The sequence below is a fragment of the Nuphar pumila genome, chromosome 5 (assembly GCF_984573655.1).
Source record: "Nuphar pumila chromosome 5, dmNupPumi1.hap1.1, whole genome shotgun sequence".
Taxonomy (NCBI): Eukaryota; Viridiplantae; Streptophyta; class Magnoliopsida; order Nymphaeales; family Nymphaeaceae; genus Nuphar; species Nuphar pumila.
In genome coordinates, this window is record NC_143253.1 from 110,981,087 (window position 1) to 111,000,748 (window position 19,662).

General features: G+C 38.9%; 1 pseudogene across 1 annotated transcript; it reads left to right on the plus strand.

Moving 5' to 3' along the window:
* The first annotated feature begins 17,315 nt into the window (after nt 1–17,315).
* Nucleotides 17,316–19,075, plus strand: LOC149838115 (zinc-finger homeodomain protein 2 pseudogene; annotated as a pseudogene). The gene has a single exon (XR_016432164.1). The product of XR_016432164.1 is annotated as a zinc-finger homeodomain protein 2 pseudogene (transcript).
* The last annotated feature ends 587 nt before the right edge of the window (nt 19,076–19,662 follow it).

Sequence of the window (19,662 nt, forward strand, 5' to 3'; positions counted from 1 at the left end):
ATGAAATGCGATGAAATAAAGTGAAAAAGAAGCATTGATGATATATTTTTTTAAACTAGCGTCTTCCCCTAAAAAAAAGGGAGAAAAATTATAAGTGCACTTCGAACCTTGTTTTTAAAGCTTGAACATCAAATTGTAGTGAGAACTCGATGAAAAAACTAAAGGCTAATTTTTTAAATTGCTCCCATGTTTTCAGTATAATTCAAAATTGCACCAATGTTACAAAACTTTTGGTCATTTTATGGTGTTCTTTTCTAATGCCTAACGGCATCCTTTTTACTTTTTTTTTTCCTATTCTTCTCAAACAGATAAAAAGTAGTGATATACTGATCAAGAGAGCACTCTAATATCACGTCTACAAAATCTCATAATGGCAACTGTTCAAAATGTCGTTTGCTGTTAACAGAAAAAGCGAAACTATATCGGGGCAAAACTTTCAATGCATTGAACGTGACAACAGCTTGGCTTTTCAAACAAACCAACAACCAGGAAAAGAGGAAGTAGTTATGCAATCAATTACTATATCCACTGCTATTCTAGTTTATATCATATGTGAAGGGCTGATTGCTACACTTTTTCGAACACACAAATTGCATCTAACAAAATCAGTCCCATGAAGAAACATAGTTAGAACTTAGCTATAAAACACAATGCAGTCCCATGTCTAAAGAAACATAGTAGTTGGCTATAAAACACAAGCACGGTCTCCAGCTCACTAATTTATTAGACAATGCCATGTTTCAAAACATACCTAATATTTTCATATCCTTTTGATCAAAATATGATTTGTGCATACTTCTGCAAAATTCCCATGACATGTCATGACTGAATGAGGTCGATGCGTTGCAAACAAGTCCTTTTCATAATTACGTTGAACAATATGGGCTGCCAACTTTTACATTCTTTAGGATACCTATGTTGAATATCAAATAAGGTAGCAAGCACAAGTATCTAATCACCACTCTACGCTTATCATCACTTATACCAAATCGGGACCCCTAATCAGATTCGCAAGATACATTCTTTTAATGTCCCTTACATTCGATATATATATACCCTGCAGGCAAGGAATCAAATTTCATGAATGATTTTAATGTGTCCTTCTAAGGGTTCAATTTCATTGTCTCTACTTAACTGATATAATATGCCAAAACAAAATAATATACTTTGAAAAAGGTTCTTGAATTATTATGCTATTATGCCCCATTGAGCATGGGCACAGCGAATTCTGTGTAGTACGCAAGGCCATATGGTTGATCCATACAAACATGTGAACCATGATCTTGAACGAAGAGTATGAGGCTAGGCATGTTCTGTTTGCTCTTGAATATAGCTTATACTTACACATGATTATTAGGTGACCCTGAGGTTGGAGCCACTCTTCAAAAGGTCTGTCACAAATGTGGTGAAAGGCGACTCAGATTTAGAGAGCATGGCGGTGGCCTTCGGAGGACAGCACGAATTTGCTGACATAACGTGGTTTCCAGCCCAACAGAAGGCTATTTACAGGGTTGATGATCGTGTTTCCTCAAACGCTTCAGGGAACGGCCTCATGGATTTCATACCCTTCCGCTCTACACCAACTGTAGCAGTGGGTCTCACAAGAATAGCAGGTGAGAGAGAGAGAGAGAGAGTATGCAGATGAATCTCAATTTTCATAAGAATTAAATCGTACAAGGAGGCCTCTAAAAGGTTCGGTTCATTCTGTATCGAGATCCAGATTAATATGCGCAATCACTTAGGTCTAAGATCTTAATATGAGCATATTTGGAACGAATTTGTACATTTTACATGTGAAAAGGTTCTTCGAAGAAGAAGAAGAAGAAGAAGAAGATTACCTGCGCGTCGCCGGGCGGTGGCGGGAGGTTGACGGGGAGCGGCAGCTGGCGAGCGCCGGCTGGCGAGCGGTGGACGGGGAGCGGCGGCTGGCGAGCGGCGGCGGCCGGACGGTGGCGAGAGCCGACGGGCGGCGGGAGGGAGAGGGCGGCGGGCGGGAGCAATACAGCGAAACAGGAAAAAGAGAAAGAGGGATGGGATTAGGGATTTACGCGACATTTAGCGACGGCTTAGCGACGGAAACATTCTGTCGCTAAATCAAAATACAAAAAAAGCGACGGAATATATTCTGTTGCTACGCCGTCGCTAATTAGCGACGGATTAGCGATGACAGAGTTCCCTCTCTAAATCCATCGCTAAAATGGTGTTCTTGTAATAAAAAGTAGCGACAAAAAATGCAGTCGCTAATCCGTCGCTAAGTAGCGACAGATTAGCGATAAAATTTGTTTTCTCGCTAATCCGTCGCTAATTAGCGACAGATTCTATCTCTAGCTAATCTATCGCTAATTAGCGACGGAAAAAATTCGTCGCTAATTTCCGTCGCTAATTAACAATTTTCTTGTAGTGTTGGCGGGTCGGGTCAGAAATTACCACCCCTACTTCATGTTACACAAAAAAAAACTTGGTTAACTAAAAAATAATAAAAATTTATTGTTAAATTAATTCAATTCAAAGCATGATTTTTAGTGAATAAGTAAAATAAAGCACATCTACTCAATTAGATTAAGCAAAAAGTGTACATAAGCACGCCTTTCAAGAGTCTGGGACGGTTCAAAAGATAAATGATAGGGTGTTAAGGATACATCCACCATGCCAAATGTGGACCCCACTGTAATCGATCTCAAGGATACAACACCAGTCGTGAGCGTTATTGAGATCAATCCTGAGAAGGATCTCTCTCACCAAAACAAGAAGAGAGTCCAAAAGAAAACAAATCTCATCCTCCTGTAATCAAAATAATAACAAACCTCCTAATCTTGAATCCATCTTCTCTAATCTCAAGGAGAGAATATTGGATAGATATAGTTGAACCTCTCTCGCTCTCTGTGAAATCGTTGAAGAGAGAAGAGATAATTCTTGGATATAGGTTACCTTGTAACCCAACCGCTTAAAAACTCTGGTGAAATCGTTGAATGAGGTAGTAGTGAGAATTGATTTGGACCTCCTAATCGGGTTGGAATATCGAAAGGAAGGTTCCCTAAGAACATAGGAAGATTCACTTAGGATGTCAACATCCTCAGATCTAGTCTCCAAGTATAATTTAGGATATGCATCACGCTATTTGGGGAACTTAATTACCAACTCATTGCAATCGGTTTCAACCAGAGAGTGGAATTAACAAGGAAATTGCAAACAACTACAACTGCATGTTTCTGGATGAAACCAAGTGAGTCGGATCCATCTTTATATTCTGATTTTCCTACAACAACAACAACAACAACTACGCCTTCATCCCAAAACAATTGGGGTCGGCGATATGAACCAAAAAAAAATCATTCTGGGTTTTCCACATAAATCCTTCTCCTCCAATCATTTCTATCCAATGCCATGTCATCGGTCAGGTTCAAAGCATTCATATCCTTTCCTATCATCTTCATCCAAGTCTTCTGAGGCCTACTCCGACCTCTTTTAACTAATGTATTTTTCCATTTCTCCATCCTTCTAATGGGAGCATCATTAAGCCTTCGCCAAATATGTTCAGACCATCGTAAACGATTCTCTCTCATCTTATTTTTAATGGATGCAACGCCTACCTTCTTACGTATCTTCTCATTTCGAATCTTATCTTTTATTGTATTTTCACACATCTATCTAAGCATATGCATCTCAGCTACACTCATTTTTTGAATATGATGTCTCTTGGCAGCCCAACATTTTGTACCATATAGTAAAGCGGGTCTAATTGTCATCCTATAAAACTTTCCCTTCAACCGCAATGGCATTCTACGATCGCACAACACTCCAGTTGCACTTTTTCATTTCATCCACCCAAGCTTTATCCTATGATTTACATCTCCAGCAATTTCTCCATACTTTTGAATGATAGATCCCAAATATTTGAAAGAGTCATCCACCGGTATTTCTTGCTCACCAAGCTTCACTAGACTCCCATCACTACTTCGTTGCTTACTAAACCGACATTCCATATTTTATGTCTTACTCTTACTCAACTTAAAACCTCTTACTTCCAATGTTTGTCTCCATAATTCTAACTTAACATTAACCCCAGCTCTAGACTCATCAATCAAAACAATATCATCAGCAAACAACATACACCATGACACATTTTCTTGAATTGATCTTATAAGCTCATTTATCACTATAGCAAATAGGAAAGGGCTTAATACAGATCCTTGATGTAACCCAACCGTTATAGGAAAATTGGTTGTCACCCCTCCACAAGTGCGGACAATGGTTACTACCCCTTCATACATATCTTTAATTATACTAATGTACTTGAGAGAAACATTTTTCTTTAACATTGTCCACCAGAAAACAGTCCTAGGTACTCTATTGTATGTCTTCTCCAAATCAATAAAAACCACATGCAAATCTTTGTTCCTCTCTCTATATCTCTCAATAAGTTGTCTAAGAAGATGTATAGCTTCCATAGTTGATCTTCTAGACATAAAACCAAATTGATTCTCCGATATCATGACAACCTTCCTCAACCTATACTCAAGCACCCTCTCTCAAAGTTTCATAGTATGACTCATGAGTTTTATACCACGATAGTTTGTGCAATCTTGTATATCACCCTTATTCTTATATAGTGGCACCAAAGTACTCTTCCTCTACTCATTAGGGATCTTATTTGTCCGCCAAATCTTGTTAAAAAGATTTGTCAACCATTCTGAACTTTTCTCACTCAAGTATTTTCAAGCCTCGATAGGTATATCATTTGGGCCAACTACCCTTCTTGATTTCATTTTCTTCAAAGCCTTTGCAATTTTTTTATTTTGAATCTTGCGCATGAAGTCACAATTCATCTCATGAAAAGGAATGAAGAAGTCTCCAAGATCCTGAGCATGACTTCCATTAAATAGCTTATCAAAATAATCTTTTCATCTCTCCTTAATCTTCTCATCTTTGACTAAAACCATTTGTGTTTCATCTTTGATACATCTAACCATACCCAGATCCCTCAATTTTCTATCTCTCATCTTTGCAAGCCTATAAATATCCTTCTCACCCTCTTTGGTATCCAACTTGTCATAAACCTCCTTATATACCTTATCCCTCACGTTTCGAACTACTTTTTTTGCTTTCTTCTTTGCTATCATATACTTCTTCAAATTCTCATTATCATGACTCTTAGATTTCTATAACACTCTTTTTTAACCTTAATAGTTAATTTGACATCCTCGTTCCACCATGATGTATCCTTACCTAGCGGTGCACTGCCTTTAGACTCACCCAATACCTCCTTAGTCACATTTCTCATGCCACCCGCTATCTTATTCCACATTGATTTTGAATCCTCCTCGAGACACCAATCAGCTTCCTTAACTACCTGCTCTACAAACATTTCTTGTTTAACTCCTTTCAGTGCCCACCACTTAATTCTAGGATCTATCCTAGGTTTATCCATTTTGCGGCATTTTCTAATTCTAAGATTTAAAATTAAGACTTTATGCTGTGTAGCTACACTTTCTCCTAGTATAACCTTACAATCAATGCAACAACCCCTATCTCTCTTTCTAAGTAGAAAAAAAATCTATCTGACTCGTATTAACCCCCACTTTTAAATGTTACTAGGTGAGACTCCCTCTTACTAAACCAAGTGTTTGCTAAGATCATATCATAAGACAAACCAAAATCTAAAATTCTTTCTCCACTTTCGTTTCTTTCTCCTATACCATAGCCTCCATGGATACTCTCAAATCCATCCCTACTAATGCCTACATATCCATTAAGGTCACCGCCGATGAAAAGCTTTTCTCCATAAGATATCCCTTGTACTACTCCATCTAAATCTTTCCAAAATTGGCGCTTAATGGAATCATCTAAACCTACTTGAGGTGCATAAATACTAATAATATTAATAATATCCGTACATAATACTAATTTAATAAGTAAAATCCTATCACCCTTTCTACGGACCTCAACTACATTATCTATAAACTCACGACTAATAACAATCCCTACTCTATTCCTAGTCTTATTTATTCTTGTATACCAAATTTTATATCCCCAAGGTTCTATCACTTTTGCTTTCTCACCTACCCATTTGGTCCATTTTTTCCTACACATAACATCTACTAACTCTACCAACTTACTAGTTAAAGACCATATGTTCCAAGTGGCTAACCTAATTTTATGGTCTTGAACTATCTTCATTACCCCCCACCTGTCCAACAAAGTGAGGGAACCCTTGCCTATTTGACACCACACCCGGGCGCCGATGTGGCGTGTCGCTTCTGGGCGACGACCTAGCAACCCTTACTCATTTATCACTGCCTTCGAACCTATAGAGTACAATGCGTCGCTCAGTAGGGAATTCCCCAACGAAATTCTCATATTGGTTCATATTCATAGGGTGTGACTAAGTTTTTATGCTGGTTGTCACTGGCCTACCGCAACCCTCCTCCTTTATCTGAGCTTGGGACCGACAATGTATAACTAAACAGCTATACACAGGCGGAGTTATATTCTAATTTTCTTACTTAGAAAAAATACCCAAACATATTGCTAGACATTCTTCAACACTAATGAAAAAATAAGGAGGTTAAGCTTAACTATACATCAAGGGGAAGATTCTAGCCGCTTTTAAATTTTGGTTGGGATCTGATGCACGAGTGGAGCAGAAGACTCAGGTTCATAAGGATCCATTTGGATTTAATTTATATTTTAGATTTTTTTTTATCATTTGGATCTTTTATATTTGGATCAATATTTGGTTCATTTGTTATAGATATTAGATTATATGTTAGATCCAATATCCAAATGTTATTATGTTATGATAAGTTATGTTCGAATAAACGATTTGAGAAAACAATCCCATCAAATTCCAGACTCATCCAAGGATTCAACTCGGGGAGTGACATCACTATTTGATAACATGTTTGATGGTTACCCGAATCAACGACAAAAATGGCCATTGAAAACTGGCATTGCTTGGCGGCAGGACCAGTCAAGACATTCACCCACGACCGCCACTGCAACCAACACCACACGGGGCCGTCGGCCGGTCAAATTCGATAGAACACTAGTGAACTCGCCCACATCTTCCCAGTTATTGTTCGTAATAGAAAATAAGAAGGGAGAAGAGGAGGAAGGTGGTGTGTTGATGGCTTGGTGCATAAGAAGCAGGAGGATGACGACAACGATGATCTGGATCGAGGGTCATTGTAGTCATCGTCTGCAGCATCGACTAGACCAGATCTACGTCTCTTAAATGTTGGACTCCTCCGCCATTGCCAGAATCCATTGGATCTGTTGTTGTCGGGGAATGGGATGTGTATTGTGCTATGAGAGAGCTCTGATTTGTGGAAGAGAGTTTAGAGGGGAGAAAGAGCATTGATTTGAGAAATGAAGGGTTTTGAGGAGGATGGAGAGAGAGAGAGAGAGCTATGATTTGGGAGGAGGGTTTCGAGGAAGATAGACCTTCTGGTGGTTGAGGGGGAGAGACCTTGTCGGCCAGTACTCCCCAAGCAACCGGCCGAACTTGTATCGCACTCATCTCCCTGTGTACGGCACTCATGGTGAGAACGTTTTTTGAAAAAAAAAATCAATTTAGAAGGGCAAAATGGGGAGACAATGCTCCCATTTTCCCCAACCACAAAAAATGGACACGTGGCGAGCAGCTATATGCCACAGAATATAGTCGCTCCCTGGTACTGGACCGGACTCTCAAACCAGACGGGAGGGTGGTGTATGTCCCCCCCCCCCCCCCCCGATGATTCACCGAATCCCACGTCTGTGTTTGGGGCTTTGAATGAGCACCACATATACAAGCACATGGGGCTCGTATTTCCGTGTATGTTGACATCACTAAGCATTGGAGTCTGGTGTGGTTGCAAAGACTTTAGTACCCTTTCTTGCTATTCTTCTCATAAAGTGATGGTTTGAGAAAATGACAAAAATGGCCTTCATTCAAAAAAGAAAAAACAAACAGTTCAAAAAAATGACAAACATGTCCTCCATCCAGAAAGTCGAGGATGATGTTGATTCTTCAAAGTCTTCTTCTTCTTTCTCCGTAAAACATTGTAAAACTCTCTCTCATTCTAGAAAAGAAATCAAGGGAGGCAAAGAGTTCTCCCTTGAAAAGGCCATGAACATCAACCCTCACACTCTCTCTCCCTTCTCTCTCTACTTTTGTGCACATCCAACAGACGATCCTACATTGCTTCATCAAACACCGACTGACCTGCGCACTGACTGTAGCATCGTTCAACTTGATGAGTTGTGGAGCTTGATTCATAGTTTTTGCCCTTACAGAAGGGGGTGTGGAGGCTCCTCCCAGCGTAGGTAACATCATTCAACTTGATTCGTTGTGGAGCCTGATTTAGAGTTTTTGCCCTTATAGGAGGGGGGGGTCCGGGGGCTCCCCCCGGCACGGATCCCTCCGGACCAATTTTTTTTTTGGGCCTTCCAACAGCGATTTGTAGTATTATCGGGCTTTCCTACTGCAATTTGTAGTATTTTTTGGTCTCCAACGAGCCCCACAACGATTTATAGTATTATCCGGCTTTTCAACAGCGATTTGTAGTGTCTTTCGCAAATCGCTATAGCGATTTATAGTGTTTTTAGATCTCACTATAGCGATTTGTAGTGTCTTTCGCAAATCGCTATAGCGATTTATAGTATTTTTGAATCTCATTATAGCGATTTTTAGTGTCTTTCCCAAATCACTATAGCGATTTGTAGTGTTATTCAGTAAGCAAATCGTTGTAAATCGCTACATGAATTAGGACAAAATTGTCAGGGCCATATCTCCCTAACCGGAGGTCATATTTCAAATCCGTAAAAAGTGGTGTCTTTGTTATTGAGTCTAGTTTATTCTTGTAAATTTTAAGTAATTTCTATTGTCATTTCGTTCCTCATTTTAACTAAAAACCAGGCTCTTATTATTTTGTGTTATTTGAGTTGCACAACACAATTTTCGGTTGACATCTACATCTTGATTCTGGCATGCTCCTTGTTGGATTTTCCATTGATTTCTTCCAACCTTGTTTGGAACAAATATATGTCTTTCTCACCACGACACCCTGTGCATTTTTTGACCATGACACCAGGGACCCGTGGCGGGGGGAGCCCCCGGACTCCCCTCCTGTAAGGGCAAAAACTCTAAATCAGGCTCCACAACGAATCAAGTTGAATGATGCTACCCACGCTGGGAGGAGCCCCCAAACCCTTCTCCTGTAAGAGCAAAAGCTCTGAATCAGACTCCACAATGAATCAAGTTGAACGATGCTATCCACATTGGGAGGAGCCCCCAAACCCTCCTCCTATAAGAGCAAAAACTCTAAATCAAGCTCTACAACTCATCAAGTTGAATGATGCTATCCACGTTGGGAGGAGCCCCCAAACCCTCCTCCTATAAGGGCAAAAACTCTAAATCAAGCTCCACAACTCATCAAGTTGAATGATGCTACCCACGCCGGGAGGAGCCCCCAGACCCCTCTCTTGTAAGGGTAAAAACTCTGAATTAGGATCTATAACTCATTTAGTTGAATGATGCTACCCATGCTGGGATGAGCCCCCAAACCGTCCTCCTGTAAGGGTAAAAACTCTGAATCAGGCTCCACAACAGTCAATGTGCAGGTCAGTCGGTGCTTGATGGAGCAATGTAGGATCTTCTGCTGGATGTGCACAAAAGCAAAAATAGAAGAAAGAGAGAGAGTGAGAGGGTTGATGTCCATGGCCTCCTCCAGGGGAGATTTCTTTCTCGGATAATCCTGCAGTGCAGAGACTGGATCTTAAATAATCATCTTCGGGGCACTTAAGTCTTTACAACCACTCCTTTTCAAGAATCATCATTTTTTTTTGCACCAATGGAGGAGAGGGTACTTAAGTCTTTGCAATCGCATCAAACTCTAACGCTAATTATTGCTGACAAACATGGGGATACGAGACGCACATGCTTACATACGTGGTGCTCTTTGGGACCCCCGAACATGAGATGTAGCTAACTCCCCTGTTCGGGGGGGTTGACCAGACTCTGGAACCAGACTCCTCTCTCTCTCTCTCTCTCTCTCTCTCTCTCTCTCTCTAAACATCCACCCACAACTCCACAAGCACCAAAAGAAATAGAATTTGCTGCCAAAGTCACCGAGCAAGAAGTGCAAAAGCTAAAGATAAAGGAGAAAAAGAGCAAAGCTGGTTATAGATAAAAGAATGTCTCTTTGTCTTCTACATATAATACCCGCATATATGTGCCTTATTTTGCGTGGGCAAAGCTCACATAAAAGAAAAGGTCAGATGTAAAAAAGAAAAAGTTTTTTTTTTTAGAGGAGATGAAAAAGAAAAAGTTAAGAGGGCCAACTTTTACTGATCCAATAACACGTTCCCGGTATATCCAAACTTGTGTTTCTGGTCGAACACAAGGTAAAGCTCTCTCTCTCTCTCTCTCTCTCTCTCTCTCTCTCTCTCTCTCTGAGTTTAGATTTGTATTCATTCTAAAATCTTTTGATTATTAATGAAAAGAGGAGGCCAATCCCCCAGTAGTCTTTTAACGAACATGTTGTAAATACAAATTAAGTTTACATTTTCCACTTGATATCGCTGATAACAACGTAAATAATGAAATAAAATTAAAAAACAATAGCTTTGCAAAAAATATGTTATGCAATATTTTCAAAAATATTGTGATATTTCTCACTATAGTGTGATGATGCATACACACGCACATTTTCTTTTTGAGATATTCCTTAGGAACTAATATTAATAGTTTTTCAAATGCAACTTACAAAGTAAGGTAGACGTTAGTATTTTGGGAGAGGTTTTTAGAAATGTGAAGTAAAACTAGGAATAATAACACACAAAGCATTAATGCATAATGGATTGGAAAGGGCCAAAAAAGTATAACTATTTAACTATTGTCTGATGAAACATGTTTAGCGCCAGTAAAGATAAAATATTTTTTTAAGTAAATTGTGGGAAAATATCTTTACTGGCTTAAATTTCGCACCAGTAATGATATTTTCTCACATTTTAATATATATATATATATATATATATATATATATCATCTTTACTGGCACAAAAATAAACATTTTTTGTGCCAGTAAAAGCTATACCGGCACCGGCTACTCTGGCGCACTTACTGATGCTCCGCAAGCACCAGTAGATACCTTTACTGGCGCTTTCCGCACCTTTACTTGGGTGATTTTTGCAAGTGAACTTTTTGTAGTAACTGCTTTCAAAAATTCTTCCAATTCTAGAAGCTTCTATTGGATGTCTTTCTTTGGAGGGAAGAAAGGGGGAATGGGAGATGTGGTGAAGCTATCAAAGTTCAAGGCCCTGCACAGATTGTTTTTTCACTAGCTAGATCTTGGAATAGAGTGAGATTTTGGTGACAAATTAAACCTACGGTTTCCTCACGAGGATTCTGTGTAAGATTTAAGAGAGGCCCACACTAAGTAATATCTTTGGATATTTTTTTATTGAATAATTTTTTTATTCAATAAAAAACGATTTTTTTATTTTAATATTAAAAACTTTTTCTTATTGAAAATTTCTAAAAACATTAAAAATATTAAAATAATATTAAAATATTGATAGTACATGTCAGTGTCTGCGTCCACGTGTCTGTGCATGCTCGTGTCACCACCAAAATGGCGTGTCCCTGTGACATAGGTTGTGCCCAGCTTTTTTAAGCCATCTAATCAAGATGAAATTTTACCTTATAGCTTATCCAAAGGCAATCATGTATTAAGCAAGCTAAAAATCATTAGGGCCATTGGCCTGCAGTACCTACTTCTTGAACGCTTTGATTGATGTCAGCATAGTGGTGGACTAACTGCCCGGCCTAAAATGGCAGCCCTAGTCTAGCCTGGCTTGGTCATTGAGCTCAGGACAAGAAACGAGAGCAGATCAGGTGATCTGTCAAATCGCTTTAAGAAAGTGATTTGACATCTTCACCGTCCATTGCTTCATCCCACGGTCCTGGTTTACATTGTGGACGGTGAGGATGCCAAATCATTTTTGGCAGATCACTTGATCTGCTCTCTAAGGTTGAACTGAAAAATTGATGTGTCTGTGTGCATGTTTTTGTGCTTGTTGCTTGCACTCAAAGAGCAGAAGCACTAACATACTCATGGGTTTCGAACTTGTGACGTCCCTTCAACTTCGTGACATTCACAAGTCGCCCCTACAAGATGAGCGAAGCCCTTGTGGATATATATATATATATATATATATATATATATATATATCCACAAGGAAGAGATCAATGACCTACCTATCTTACACGTTAAGAACAAAAACTTTAATAATTTGGAAAGACAAAACAAATATAAAATCCTTAATTTGTGCAAGCATGCAATTAAGGGTGACAAGCTCCTACGACCATCTTAAGAATAATCAACAAGGAAACAAATGCAAGGTAAATAATCTTCAGGATAACAGCATATATGGTCCCAAGTGAAAGTGAAATTTTTGCTGCCTTCTAAAAGTCTCACGCTTGGTCAATCTACATTAAGCATGAACAGTTTGAGACCACTGATTTTAGAGATGTCTTCCAAAAGATTTGGTAAGAATCCCTAAGCGTCAAGAAAAATCTACCAAACAAGGAAATCTCCTTTTGCTCATACCTTCCTGCCATAATTGTTAGTCAATCAGTCCAACTGCTCACAAATAATGTACTCTTTTCCAAGGATTTATAAGGTTAAATGTCTTATTAATAGAGATTGATAAGTCACTTTTCTTCATAATAAAAATTTTAATATCCAAGTCAGACTCTAATTTTGAGTCAAACTTTCAATCAACTAATTTAAAGCATAGTGTAGGTCATGCAACTTAATAACCCTATTTAAAATTATTAACTGGGTAGGGACCATTAAATTGTCATGAGTTGATCCATTTGGAAGAAATAAAAAAGTTAATTTGGTCAAACTGGCTTGACCTAAGTTTGTTGAACCTCAAATAAAAAATATGGTTCTTTTGGAGGAGCAACCGAGCAAGGAGTAGAATTTGTTTGATGTTTGTTGGTTGGTCTAGAGCACTCCTTTGTCTTACTTATCATATTTTATTAAATGCCTACTTAAAGAAGATGAGGATGAATTTAAAAAATACTTTGTGGATTAGCTCCTTTCAAAGAGAGCATAATCTTTGTGTTGCAAACCTAAGTACCTGTCTTGTCATTACTGTTGTTCTAATGCACTTTTATTATTATTCTAATATTCCACTACCGACCTCACCTATCCAACGTCGGTTCGTCGTATTTATTAGTGTTTGTTTTAGGTCAAAACTGCTTGTTTGAAATCCAGTATTATCTGTGTTCCAAACTGTAGGGCATTCACATGATTTTACCAAGCAATGCGTCATGTACTCCTAGCAGGCTTTATGCTGTTGAATTAGACTTATCGGTCTCTCTCTCTCTCTCTCTCTCTCTCTCTCTCTCTCTCTCTCTCTCTCTCTATATATATATATATATATATATATATATATATATATATATATATATATATATAATGTGTTGGTTCTACTCACTTTCTTGCTCTGCCCCCCTCAAAATCTTATATTTTTTGTATTTTTTTTCTCGCATCTAACACCATAAGTGTGATCTATAGGTTTTGCTTAGGGGAGACCAACTGTTGGATCACCAGAATCTAACCTGTATACATTTTTATGGTGATCCAAAATCAATGGTTATGAAGGTATTAGTTTTTCGGTTCATAAAAATATGTTTTTTCATCAAAAAAATATGATCCAAAAGTTGATTTCTACTAAATCAAGAATGCTAAACACATCTAACGGTTCATATCTATCATAAAACACTTAAAAACTTTGGGGCGGAACAAGAAATAGGGCTTAATATATATATATATATATATATATATATATATATATATATATATATATATATATATATATCCAAAATCACATTTCTTGATCAGATTAGGATGATCCAATAGTTGATTCCAAGTAAATGAACCATGCTGAATGCAGTTGCAAGGTTAGATTTGCAAAAAAAAAACTATAAAAATCTTGGTTAATATTAGTTTATGTATTACATATTCAATTATTCTTATATATATATATATATATATATATATATATATATATATATATAGAGAGAGAGAGAGAGAGTTCCCGGATAAAAAACATGAGAAAGGTGAGGTTATATTTTTGTCAAATAGATAATTACTGGGTCATGGCATTGCGTTGAAGTGCGTGACACAGGATATGTACCAACATATACGAGTGCATAAATTGGGGCTGCAGTGATTAGGGAAGTTGGGTCTAAAATTGTTGAAATGTGTGATCAGTTTGTCATGAGATCATTTAAATCTGTGTGGACCCCTTACTGACTCGTGATGTTGCCCACCTTAAATCCCTGCTCAATGCATTTAACCATCTCTCTCTCTCTCTCTCTCTCTCTCTCTCCAGCTTGCTCAATTCTATCGTTCAAAACATGGCAACCATGCATCAAGTTTCACTCTGAAGATTTATATTGTAATTTTGGTTCGCTTGTCCTTGGTTTCATTTTGATCTGGTACTGGTAGGGGTCTGCCCAACCTCAGCTTAATTACCCAAAAAAAAAAAACATATAGATATTTCTAGGATATGCACAACAATGAAGAGAAATGCAAGGACTACTTTGAAAACATTACCAACACAAAATCGCTTGCACGAGAACACGCGCATGTCCATGCGTGTGTGCACCCTACGGCTGGAAAAGGATTGGATATGGTCACATATTCAATCCGAGTTGGACATGTTATTTTTTTATTTGGATTCTTTAGGGAAAATCTGAATGTGCATTCAGATCAGATTCGGATCTGTTCAATCAGATTGCTTTTAGATTCAGGGTGGATTCATATCAGCACTTTAAATTGGATCTAAAATTGATCCAAATCAAAATCCGACCCTAATGCATTTTTTAAATGAAAATAGCTTATTTTTGTTCTTTTTCTCAGATCCAGTATTACCACATGTATTTTGGATTTGAATTCAACTTTACCTCATCAGATCTGTTTCAGATCTGGATCTAAATTCAGACCTACTATTTGTATTTTGGATTTGGATTCAATCTAGCAAGGTCTGGCCCGAATCCAGCCTGAATCCAACCCTTGTGCACCCTAGTACACACACAGTTCCTTTTGGTTGTGAACAGCTGGGACAAATATGGCCATATAACATTCTTCTTTAAATAAAAAGATTATATGGGTCATCCTAAATGCCCTAGCTTTATTGATTTTTTTTTCTTCCTTGTTTTGGTGAAAACCTATATATTTTCCTTCCAAAGAAAAATAACCTATATTCTTAATTTTGAGCCCCCATCCCCCTTTTTTTTAAGGCAACAATAAAGGAGCACCTTCAATATAATGGATAAAAGGAGATGAAACAAAGAAACCAAAGGAAGAAGGGGCCCTTTTGAGAGCGAGGTAGATTGGAATCAAAGACGATCGTGATGAATAAATTGATATGGTGTTTGAGATTTTGTGCAGAGAATATCTCACAATAATTTGATAGTTTTGTCCACGAACAAAAAAAGGGTGCCCATCAAATTTTTTTTGACAGAGAAAGCTGTGGTGGGGTTAGGCAGACCCCTACCAGATATACAACTAATACCATTGGGATTCGAACTTGCAACGTCATGCACAAAACTTATCTTGCCAGACAAGCGGAGTCCCATTGAATTTGCATGTAAACATACAACAAAAAAATAGAGAAAGAAAGAAAGAAAGAAAGAAATTAAACAAATGAATTTAACTTGCATCACAATGTTGGGAGATTTGTTATAGGGATTTTGATGAACAGGGGTGACTTTTCTTTTTACTTTTTTTTTCCTTCGTTTTAGCCTAATGGGAGGTCATGGCTAAAATTTAAGACAATGGGCTCTGCAACACTTATTTCCTATAATTGAAACAAGAAATTAATAAAATCATTTAATGCCTCATTTTCAGAAACATTAAAAATCCAGTCCTAGCATTTAATTACTTCTATCAGAATGGTTCATTTAATAAAGGTGTGTGTTGGGGTGCTGTTATTTACTTCACGGAAACCAAGTTGTTGCCTGTGGTCTGCGATCCTATCGTAAAAAGGATTGCATCATAATAATTACTGTAGTCGTGTGTCAAGGCCCATACCCTCACGTAACCGAAGTAAATGTGTCACGATTTCACCGAGGTAACCCCCCCCCCCCCCCCCCCACACACACACACACACAAAAAAAAAAAAAAAGATGATTTCATGACATTTTCCCGTCATTGATAGCACAACAAAAGAATTACCTTGCCATTCTTTTCCATCAAAAAGTGAAAAAAAAATAAAAAAAGATTGTTGCATGCTTCAAGTATTCGGATGAAAACATGACGCGTATCGCTATGCCATGATAAGTAAAATTGCTATTTAAAGAATTACTATTTGAAGTTTCAAGGAAAGGAATGAACTAGGCCAAAAGGACAGTAGCGGTAACATCTCTTTGTTTTTTGTTTAATTACTGTTTCTTTTACATTTGCTCCTATTTTACTCTAGGGTAGAGGAAATATAGCACCTTGCTTGTATGTCCAAAGAAAGACAGATCATGGTACTAGATAATCTTAGAAGGAAAAACAACACAATATTAAGATGCCTTCATGGTTGCATTTTTTTAGGAACTAAAAAAAAAATTAATGGTACTTTAAAAGCTCTTATTTTTTTCTTATTTACTCTGACTCCCATACTTACGATCACTATGCTGGCAAAGTAAAACTCGGCGAGCTTATTTCTTGTTCTCAAAATTGACTGTTGCCCTTGTGTTTTCCTTTCTTTTTTAACTGCCATGGTCAAAACATGTTTAAAATTTGGAGTTCAAATGGAAATGAAAGCGGTGATTGGGTATACCGACAGTAAGAGAAAAGAGGGGCACTTTTTCTTTTGATCTTTACTCTTCTTTCTGCAGCTTGGGTCTACTCCACAGGATGAAAAATTAGTCTGTCAAGAAAAGTATTAAAGTGGGCAGCAGTGAAAAAGAAATAAAGAAAAAAGATTGTACTAATTATACTCTCTCTCTCTCTTGACAGACTGCCATCTGTATGGCGTAAGCTTGATGCGTACTAGTGCAAGCAAAACCTACTTTTTTTCTCCCTAGTAAAACTGTTTGTCCTCTTTGTCTCGTAAAATCTGCTTTTCTCTCCTCCTTAACCTCTCTCTCTCTCTCTCAGCACAGATGTAATGGCTGACCAGCTAAACCCACCCACAATAACTTCTTATTTCTTGTTCCTCCTTCCTTTCATTTCCAACCTCTCTCTCTCTCTCTCTCTCTCTCTCTCTCTCATAGTTCTTAAACCATCTTAAAGAAACTGGCCTCGTTACAGCAAGAAGTCCAAGGAGAGGCAGTTCATACTCATTCATTCTGTCCAATATCACTCGTTCACTCTGAGAGGGAGACACCGCTTGTCACCACCCCCAACCCGGCTGATTTCCATTCCAAACAATCGACTTCTTTGTCTAATCCGTGCGCCTGTGTTCGCTAGCTTCTGTAGTGCAATTCCGAGCAAACCACCAATTTTTGTCCTCTTTGGTTGGGGGTGTCCCTTGTTTTTGTCTTTCTTGCTGAGTGGCACCACGATGTTAGTGCTGACCCTTCCCTTCACAGATTTGCAACTCTCTGCCTTCACAGATTGGCAACTTTCTGCCTTAGATGTCAATCCCATTAACTGATCCAACTTCAATGCCTGTTATAGTTTTTCCTCTTTAAAAGTTCTACCCTTTAGTACCCTTCCACCGTGTATAGCTCCTTCAAATGTTGTCTCAACAGACTCACAATATTCCTCAGCTTCATTGGGCTCGTTTGTTACCTCTCTTCTCCTCTTCTCGGACTAAAAAGAAACTGTTAGCCTTTGTTAAGTTTGTACAGTGTCTCCCGATCTCTTGATTCCTGGAAGGCCCTGTTTTCCTAGTCGAAGCAACGGAAAAGAGGAAAAAAACTTGTGGATACATATTTTGTCCAAAAGTCATAAAGTTGACATCCTCCCAATATATTAGACCAGAAACAACCGTCATTGCTTTGTACTTGGTAAATCTGTGTCTGGGAGGAGGAAATGGAGCTGTCTGGTCATGGTTGTGGGGTGGAGATTCCAGTCCCCATCAGTAGCACCTATGGAAGTGGTCACATTGTGGCACATGGGTCAGTACCCCCGCCCTCAAATGGCACCTGCAGCCTTCACCATGACCATGACCTGCCCTACAAGGAGGAGGAGGGGGTCAAGATCAAGTACAGGGAGTGCCTCAAGAACCATGCAGCAGCCATGGGTGGCAATGCCACTGACGGTTGTGGGGAGTTCATGCCCGCTGGCCCCGAGGGCACCCTCGATGCTCTCAAATGCTCCGCCTGCAACTGCCACAGAAACTTCCACAGGAAAGATGTTGATCAAGGTGGTGATCACATACCTTCTTCATGCAACCATACCTACCATCTCAAGATGGGGAGGAAGGTGGGCAAGGGCTTGCTCATCTCCACGGGTTCTGAAGCATACGGATATGGGTACCCCACCAACGGCTTGATATCATCAAGGCCACCGCCGGTGGTGATGTCCTACAATTTAGGGGTACCCTCAGAGTCTGATGAACAGGAAGGTGGCGGTGTTCTAAGCAGGCCTCCTCTCGTGAAGAAGAGACTCAGGACGAAGTTTACTCAAGAGCAGAAGCAGAAGATGCTGAGCTTTGCGGAGAAGGCTGGTTGGAGGATACAGAAGCATGAGGAGGCAGTGGTGCAGCAATTCTGCCAAGAGATCGGTGTCAAGAGGAGGGTGCTCAAGGTCTGGATGCACAATAACAAACACAATTTGGCCAAGAAGAACTCCAACTCATCATGAAGCACAGCACAAGTTTTCCCTTCTCTATTTTTTTTTCTTTGTCTAGGATGTGCTTATTGCCTGAGAAGTCCGTTCTCAAACTAATGCTGCAGGGGAGGGAAACATTCTTCAATAACGTGTTTTTGTTTTCATTTTGATGCAGTCTAGAGTTTTCCGTTTGTATTTTTGTTTTTGTTTTTTTTCGGTTCCTCTCTTCGGTTATGTACAAGTCCCTGAATTGTTTGGATTCTGGGGTTTACATCTCTAATGCAATAATAATCCTTCAACATTAGGTTTGTGTTCTTATCTGTCTGCCATGTAGTTTCAAACCTTTGTTGTCTGACTCTAATGCTCTGTTTGGAAACCTTGCATTGGCATGGAAACAACATTTCCATGTTTAACAAAATGTGATTTTGCCAAAATGTGATCTTGATGACGCTGATGACGGAGTTGCTGAAAACATCCTGTTCAAATGTAGTATTGGTGCTGTCAACACCATTCCCAATGCAGTACTTTGGTAACACTGCTCTCAAACAGCAGAGAAAGCATGAAAGGAGAAACCGCAACACACCTCTGATTCAAGGCTCCCAAACAGAGCCTAAACGAACCTGCTGGTTGCTCGTGTGTTTAAAGGAACCCACTTCTTCTGCACTCACAATGCTCTCGACGCCACTCCATGCTATTGAAATTTGACGTTGCAGTTTCATTTACCACATTACCCAGTAACATACATGTAATCTGAAAGTAACCATATACTTCATCAGTGAAAATGGTATTTAGTCTGAAGTTAGAGGGTTTTTTTTGCTTGTGGTGTACAAAATAGTCGCAGAATCCGCATGCAACTCTTTTAGCAGCTTTTGAGAAATCTTGCAAGTTGAAA